The 9,380-nt window shown below is 34.3% G+C and overlaps 1 protein-coding gene across 1 annotated transcript in view; it reads right to left on the minus strand.

The window, feature by feature from the left end:
* Positions 1-6,452, minus strand: part of LOC106065681 (uncharacterized) — a 65,052-nt gene extending 58,600 nt beyond the window's left edge. The window contains exon 1 of the mRNA XM_056045568.1: positions 6,274-6,452. The gene's annotated coding sequence lies outside the window, so the exon portion shown is untranslated. The remainder of the gene's footprint in view (positions 1-6,273) is intronic.
* Positions 6,453-9,380: the final 2,928 nt, after the last annotated feature.

The raw sequence follows: 9,380 nt of genomic DNA on the forward strand, positions 1-9,380 counted from the left end.
GATGATGTATACAGTCGCTGATGTAGGAGCATAAGCAGGTAGTCAAAATGAGATCAGTTTCTAATGTTTATCACAAGGAACCAAGATCTCAGATTTCTGAATACACATAAATTCGACATTGTTTCTAGTTCACGTCTTAGTTCCAAATAGCCAGAAACACACAAAGCAAGTTTCATTGTCACACAATAAGAAATATCACACTTTGTTCATGCTCATTTGGTCGTCCTTTGTATTGTAACTTATGCAACGTGAATATGGCGAATTGAAATAGGAACTACATTAATTCATAAAGATAAAATGTTCATTATTTGTAATTAATTATAAGTATTTTATTATAGACGCGGGTTATATTCAGCTAGTTATATATATGGCTTTGGCAATACATGCCAAATATTTACATTAGAATTACGATTTTACAACATTTGCAAAAGCACAGGTATGTATGCTTATGAATGAAAATAATTTTACTTTTGGGGTCGCTTCATAGTGAGGAATTGTAAAAGTGGTCGCAGAGCTAAAAAGGTTGAGAACCGTTTTTGTAAAGCGAATAATGTGAAGTTCAACTGCCATTATTTTCCCAGGAAAATTGGTTACATTAACAATATTTTACTCAACACAGAGGACAACAAACTGTGCGATAAAGATTTCCGAGGGCGCTGTCGTTCTGACTGAATGTCTATAATTTCCATTTCACCGCGGACAAGGGCTACTTAGTCACAGTGTCGACAGTTCGATCTTTTTTCACTATATAGTAATTTTATAAATGTAAACATTTTACATACATACATACTTAGAATGAAAAAAAACTAAACAGAAGTATAAATCATGATTAACTTATGCACAATTAGTAATTGATGTAACTTGTTCAAGTTGAATGTATGTAATTACTATGGTTTGCCTAGCTAATTCAATTCAAAAATCAAAGATTTTTAAACTAAGGTAGACTAATACTTTTTTTGTTTGTTTTAAAAATGGTACTTTTGTATTTGTTTTGAACTATCGAAAAATATATCTAATATTCAAAAATGCTGTAATGGTCTTTAGTGAGTTTGTGCATAGTTCCGGTTTGTAATTATAGAAAGTGTGTAAAATAAAATAAATAAATAATTCATGGCTTTTATATAGCGCTACTTTCATGCTTATAGCATGCTCAGAGCTCTATGGTCCAATCTCATTTGTGGACCAGTGGGGAGGGGGGATCTGGGAGAACGTTTTCAGTGATGCTCAGTAAAATGTACTTGGTCCAACATAGTCTCCCCTTGCTTTTCAATCTACTTGGTTTAACGTAGTCTCCCCTTGCTCTTCAATACACTTGGTCCAACATAGTCTCCCCTTGCTTTTCAATCCACTTGGTCCAACATAGTCTCCCCTTGCTTTTCAATCCACTTGGTCCAACATAGTCTCCCCTTGCTTTTCAATACACTTGGTCCAACATAGTCTCCCCTTGCTTTTCAATACACTTGGTCCAACATAGTCTCCCCTTGCTTTTCAATACACTTGGTCCAACATAGTCTCCCCTTGCTTTTCAATCCACTTGGTCCAACATAGTCTCCCCTTGCTTTTCAATCTACTTGGTTTAACGTAGTCTCCCCTTGCTCTTCAATCCACTTGGTCCAACATAGTCTCCCCTTGCTTTTCAATCCACTTGGTCCAACATAGTCTCCCCTTGCTTTTCAATCCACTTGGTCCAACATAGTCTCCCCTTGCTTTTCAATCCACTTGGTCCAACATAGTCTCCCCTTGCTTTTCAATACACTTGGTCCAACATAGTCTCCCCTTGCTTTTCAATCCACTTGGTCCAACATAGTCTCCCCTTGCTTTTCAATACACTTGGTTTAACGTAGTCTCCCCTTGCTTTTCAATACACTTGGTTCAATACTGTCTCTTTGCTTTATATTACACTTGGTCCATTGTTACACAAGCTACCTGAAGCCCTCATAAAAGGTTTTTGGTTGAGCTGCAGCTAGGATTGCACGCTATTCATTAATCGCTTTATCCGAGGTCAATCTGCTGAGCTTTGGGTGAACAAAAGAAGGGGAAGCTCGATGGGTCAAGGTCAAGACCTTACGGACGATGAGACAATTCTTCAAAGTCTTCGATGAATTACGTCCCCTGGTACAACTTCCGAACACAAAAATGGATCACAGAACGTTGCTGGTCTTCTTGGTGCAAACAGTGAGTGAGGCAACCATGGTTAACGGCAAAGAAGCCTTATCTAGCGTCATGACCATGGTTAACGACAAAGAAGCCTCATCTAGCGTCATTACCATGGTTAACGACAAAGAAGCCTCATCTAGCGTCATTAAAATGGATAACGGCAAAGAAGCCTCATTTAGCGTCATGACCATGGTTAACTGCAAAGAAGCCTCATCTAGCGTCATTACCATGGATAACGGCAAAGAAGCCTCATCTAGCGTCATGACCATGGTTAACTGCAAAGAAGCCTCAAAGAAGCGTCATGACCATGGTTAACTGCAAAGAAGCCTCATCTAGCGTCAATACGACATCGCGAGGGATAATATCTCATTGAAGTAAAGCATGACACTCTCACACTTTTGGGATTGCCTGGCAGATGGAAGACACGACTTAAAAAAATGAGGACCATGTCCGTCTTTTGCCTTGCACAAGTAACACAGTGCTTTAAAATAATCTGTGCATTGGTCATTTCCAAATTGAGTGCAATGCGACGAACAAAATATTTTAAAAATCGTAAGGGGGGAGAACTCTGCCCCTAAAACTTATCTACCAATAATGTAAATATAGAAGCGAAGCTAGTTGCTGAAAAAAATGATGCTACATACATATTGAACATTAATGAACAGCAGCACCAGGGACGAAATGACTCTAGACCAAATTAATGTTTTTTAGAACTTTCCGATGGTCTAGAGGTTAAGTTCGCTTAGTGCCTTATAGCTAGGCGGTGTCGTCGTTTCCAGGGTCACAGGTTCGAGCCTTGGTCGGCGCAGTACCTTATTTTCGTCGCATTTTAATTCACTACTTTCTCCCATTTAAAAACTTTGTTTACTGGTGCTGCCGTTTATTTATATCAATAATGTATAAGCTATTTACCTTATTATATATCAAACAAAATATTTAATTACCAATAACTAATTTACGAATATGTTAATTTTTTTAAATTCCTGCTTTGTTAGGTAAAATAAAAAAATTGTTTGCAGTTTCAACTTCATCCGAGAAAAAGTGAGGGTGAAATAACATGCACAATTATCTAAGGGACAAAAACCTACATACCTAGCCATATTTGTGAATAATGACTGATTAGTTTCCCTTGTTTGTATCAAATAAACTAATTAATTACCAGTAATTAAATTACTAATGGGCTATGTTGGACTAGTCCGTTTCGTTTCTTTAATTAAAGAGTTGAATCACAAATTGGGCCGGAAGTTGCTTTTTTCCTTATATATCTTTGCATTTTTCAGTTCTCTTTTTAAATTAAACTGACTTTATTATGTTATAATTTTAAGCAGGGGCGGACTGGCTATATGGGCATTCGGGCAAATGCCCGGTGGGCCGGTACCCAAATGGGCCAGTAGGACCACAGAAAGGCCCACATGGATGCCACTATATATTAAATTGTTACAGGTTTTATAATATTCTTTTACAAACGGGGCCCTCTTAAATCTCTCTAATTGTAATTTAATTTAATAAATTATTCGAAATAATGTAATAGCTTACATCCGTAGACAGTGCTACTAGTATGCTTTTAGGGCCTACACACTGGGCGATTAACAAGCAACGTAAGGGCTATGTTGTTGTTTTTTTTAATAGAAATACAGAGCTCATTGTATGCATGTGAACAGTTATCGATGCTCAAAGTAATATAATGATTTTGAGGACCTATAATTGGATGTCCATCAAAAGATATGTAATTTACGGGCCTGATTGTGTAGAAATGCCTGGGCCGATTTTGACATCCAGTCCGCCCCTGATTTTAAGTGTACCTTATAGAGAACAAAATTCTGCACAAAAATACGGGTAGTTGGGATATAACCCGATAGAGGCTATAAAGATAAAAGACCTGAAACTAGCGCGTGAAACCACACATTTACAATACTTTATTTAATAAGTATTTTACCCAAGATCTGTGTTGTTTTGTTAGGACTAGCTTATTTCAAGTACCCAATATTTTGCGATACACAATTTCATACACAAAATAATTATTGAAAAAAATTGTAGTGATTTTAAACTTTAAAAGATTATTTAAAAAGGTGTTACTCTAATCAATTTTGAATATTAGTTTACTATGAATGTCACTGTTTATTTTGTGACTGTTCTAGTTTCTTAAATTTTTCTTGAGTAAAGGGGTCGTTTTTCTCCTAATGGGTATACCTGATTTCTCCAAGCAGCCTTTGTAAAATATTGGTCCTAAATAATGCTATGTTTATAAACGAAAAATCGCATGGCTGCATTATGATAAATGTACGTGTTAGTTCAATATATTTTATATTACTAGGTAACTAAAAATAACTGCATAAATAGACGTAAGTTTCTTTTTTTTTTCTGTTAGACAAAGTCATATGGCAAATTTTTGTTTATATCCTAATTCTAAAAAGGAATAATAATAGAATTATACAGTAAAAATAATCACTAAGTTTTTTTTTTAAATAGTTTTGAAAGTCTAACTGATAAGATTACAAAGAGAGTTTGTGTTTTTGCAATTGTACACAAGGTACACTATGAGTCAGTCCATCTCTTTTAATTGTTTGGAAATGAGTGTACAAATGTTGGCTTCGATATTTTTAGCCTGAATTTAAGAAGTTACAAACTTCAAACAACTAATATATTGCCTCTTCCATAAAACTTTGTATTTAAAAAATAAATCTATCCAATGCTCGAGATCCTGCTTGTATACTTAGGCCCTATATGAATCGATCCGGTATCAATGTATTAAGTAGCAATACCCCCACAAAAAAAAATGAAATGAAAAAAAATTGAGATATACATATATTTTTGTGACGGTACGCACCGGTACGGGGTACTGGCACCTTTTTTCAGTTATTACTTTTCTTGTATTTCAACGTTAATTGTTAATTTATTAGTAGTTGAAAGTTAGGCAATCTATCACTAGGTACATCATCTATTGACGAAACAAAAAGCACTTTATATGTGCATACTTTGTATACAGCTTACTTTCAGCCGACATGCCGTATTATTTACAACACCTATATGTGAAAGTCTCAATCATTTAGAGTCTTAGACAGTCATTATTTTAGACTAGATTTAAGTAGAGTCTAGACCTAGATTTAGTAGGCCTGTTACTATAAAAAAAATAAAAATAATCAGTCCTTAGACATATCATTAGCAATTTTATTATTAGATCTGGGATTGAAAAGTAAATCTATTAATAAACTATAATAGATCTAAGTCTAAGTACTAATTTATTAAATAAGTGGAAGTATTATAATGAATATTGTATAGATCTAGATTGACTAGATTATAGATAGATCTATAGATAGGCATAGATCTCTAGTCTAGTAGATTAAGTAGAGTATAGTAAATGATTTACAGTATTATTAGATCTATGTCCCATGGCTGCCTGGTCGTGCGGTTTGCGCGCTGGACTGTCGTTCAGATTTATCGATCCCCGGTTCAAACCCTGACCGCTCCCATCGCCCGTCGTCCAGCTGGAGGTTTGGACTAGAAAGTAATTATTTTCAACTCTGAAGGAACATCAGAAACATGTAAAACATTTTACAAACAAACATTTTTTTACATGTCTATATCTAATAATCTAATAATTAATCAACTTTAGTCTTTAGTAATATCTAGACTTTATTCTAATAAAAACTGACTATATGCATAGCATAGGCTAGACTCGGCAATCTAGTCTCAAGATAGAATCTATACTATTACTAGATCTATTCGATTTTTATATAAAGATCTAGTCATCTAGACTAGAATTAGATTATATATCTAAATATACCAATGGAGAGATGATATGCGGTGTTAGCTAATAGCGTTGCACAAGAAACGAACCTGGGTTTTTCTAAACTCTACTACTTGGTATGTAATAGTAAAACAGCACCTACCTAATAAATCGTAACTAGAAATCAAAAACCTATATTTATTGTGCTCAGCAACAAAGCCCATTGGTGACCTTTTTTTTTATTGATACATGTCATGTCTCTGCCAATGAATAATTGTGCGAAGTTTCCGAATGGGTGTGGGAGAAATAACGTATACACACTTTTTACCAGACAGACAGATAGACAGAGTGAGTTGATATAAGCTTTGTAATAAAAAACAACAACCAACCAGTGCATTGAGTGGGTGCAGATATCCCCCATGTTCCATTGAAACACGTTGCGGTCAGGGTGTTCTGCCCTATTTTTAGAACGTAGCCAAGCGAACAGGTCACAGTGTATTGACTAGCATTTTCCCGGGACTGGTCTGTGTAGGTCACTTGAGCATTCTGGACTTCAACGCTTGGGCACGGTACTGATTGGACTGAAACGAAGGCAAAAGAAAGCATATCAATATTTATTATTGTAAATATATTATATAGTCACCCCACATGCTGTGACATATTTAGTGAACTCCAAATATCACTATCAATTAATGGATTAGTATCTACTACAGTCATGTGTTGGAAGGAACTCTGCTAACCTTGCACTAATTGTCAGTAATCAGAATACTCAAACTTAGGCAGTCAGTAGTTAGTCAGTATTAAAGTTTATTTATGACTAGACACTACTTAAGCCATAGAAATAAAAGAAGAGGATATGTAGACTTTATGACAAGGGAAACTGCTCACTTCTTTGGTTTAAGAAATTCACCAACCAGGGCTGGATTTAGGGCAATGCAGAATATGCGCTTTCAAACTAAAAAGAAATCCGAATGTTCATGTTTAATATGTCAAACAAGTAACACAAAATAAACATAGGAAAAAAATAATACTTAAAAAAACAAAAAAGCTTATCTAAGGGAAAAAACAGCTAATTGTTGCCATTTATCTCAAGATGTCAGAGTTTAGCTTCCTTTTTGGGCTATATAAAACAAAATTAACTAATAAGTACTAGTTAATTAACTAATTGTCGTCGACTATGAATAACTATGCAGAATGGGAAGTGGGAGAAAAAAAACGTGACGTAATGCAAATTAGGGGATTAAATGCATATATACATTCACATTACTTCTCTCTCAATAATTACGAATGATACGAATAATATATTTTATTTATAAAAAGGAAAAAAAATACAACCTGCATCCCCCGCCTTTCCCATGTATGAAGAACTGTAAAATAAAAATGACATGATAGTCAGATGGATGGCTGCCTGGTCGTGCGGTCTGTGCGCTGGATTGTTTTTTGGATTTATCGATAATTCCGGGTTCAAACCCTGCCCGCTCCCTCCCCCGTCATCCAGCCGGAGGTTTGGACTAGGAAGTAACTATCTTCAACTCTGAAGGAACATCCGGAACATGTAAAACAAACAAAACATACACTGATGATGCAGAGGCAGGGAGCAGTAGTGGTGTAGTTAAGTTGTATTGGATGATACACTAACTTTGACACCTGGCAGCATCGCAGAGCTCAAGAAGGAGATGTGTCTGCGGTGTGACATGATTGTCATACACACTAATGTGGCAGCAACAGACAGGGATGTAATTTAATACTTTTACAGATTCTGCCACTATCATTGAGGGCAAGCAAAATAGTTCATATTGGAAAATTATTTTGCAATAAAAATGCTGTAACTTATAAACTATTTGAGTTATTTGCATGAAAATTTCACAAGAAATGCATGATTATGTCCTGATATTTATTTTACTTTCAAACAAGGGATAGACTTTGACGAAATTTTCTTATTAAATTTTAAAGTGAGGTTACTTGTAACAAAGAAACGATCAACGAAGAAATACTTTTTCACATTTCAAAGACTGTAACATTTGAACCGTAAGAGATAATTGAATACAATTTTAAACAGAGATGCTTGATTACCTGTTACTACTTATTTTACCTTTAAATTATACATAGAAGTCCAAGAAAATATTTCACACTTCATGACGAGGCACAACGTGTCAAAAAAAAAAGACAGAAAAAGTACTTTTTTTCTGTTAAAAAGGCTGTAATTTTTTAACTTTCAGAGATATATGAATAAAATTTTCAGCACAAATGCATGAATTTAATTGTGTTGTTCTTTTCATTATTTTGAAACCTGAGATTGAAGTTAGCACAAAACTTTTTTTTGGTTATAGGTATCAATAAATTCAGTTTAAAGAGCTCTATCTAACTATATCAGTTTCATTACAATATATTGAATTAGAAATTTTTATCAAAGTAGAATCTAAGACTAGATCAAGAATTAGATCTAAGTCTAGATCTAGATCTAGGTCTAGATCTAGATCTAAGTCTAGACTAAGTATACATCTAGATCTAGAACTATGTATAGAATCTTGATATAGAGAGTAATAGAGACTACTATATTTAACTAGAACTCGTATGAATTTATACCTTTAATCTGTCAATTACTAGACCTAGGCCATTGTTATGATCATGAATAGTAGGTCTTTTGTTACCGGGGAATGGTGTAGGCTACTATGTTGTTCGTATCCGATTCATTTCTTAATGTGATACTACTGTTAACTTAATAAATAAATCTGCACCCCTAAGCTGTCAGAAGATAAGTCATTGCCTTAATAATTAAAATTTTATTAAAATTATTAATAGATTTATAATACATATATATATAGAGAGATATATATTATAAAAATATCTAGATCTGGGCTCTATTAGGTCTTTTTTAGACTGTCAAGTGTAGGCATCTATAATAAGGATATGTCAAAACTAAGCGCTATAAAAATAGTTTGTTATTTTTTAAACTTATAACTAAAACGAAGTTCGTATCAAAATTCTTTTTTAAAAACATCATTTGAATCAGTATTCTATTCAATGAGTTAGTTAATGAATGGAAAATATATTTTATAATGATCCATTGACACTTTTACCATTGTGACATTCGATGCATTTTTTTGTACCAATGCGCGAATCTATAAATGAAGCTTGAGTTATTAATGAAGAAGTCCGTGACCTTTAAAAAAAAAGTTAGCTCCCCTGAAGTTTTTCATTGAAAAGTGGTGTAATTTTTTGAAAAATCTGCTTGCCTATATAATTTCAAAAATTTAAGGGTTCACTTTCGGAAAAGAAAAAAGGAGCCGTTGCATCAGAACTTTGAATAATCTAAAATATTATGATGTCCGATTTTCATTTTCTCTTCTAGTTTCTGAGATCTAAACGGGACGGACGGACAGATAGGCCACATAAAACTAATAACGTCTTTTCCACTTTCGGGGGCCGCTAAATAAAGAATTACTCGATTGATAACAGAGACATCGATACTGAAGTATCTAAAAAAAAAAAGTGT

Source organism: Biomphalaria glabrata, chromosome 11, assembly GCF_947242115.1.
Source record: "Biomphalaria glabrata chromosome 11, xgBioGlab47.1, whole genome shotgun sequence".
NCBI classification, from domain to species: Eukaryota; Metazoa; Mollusca; class Gastropoda; family Planorbidae; genus Biomphalaria; species Biomphalaria glabrata.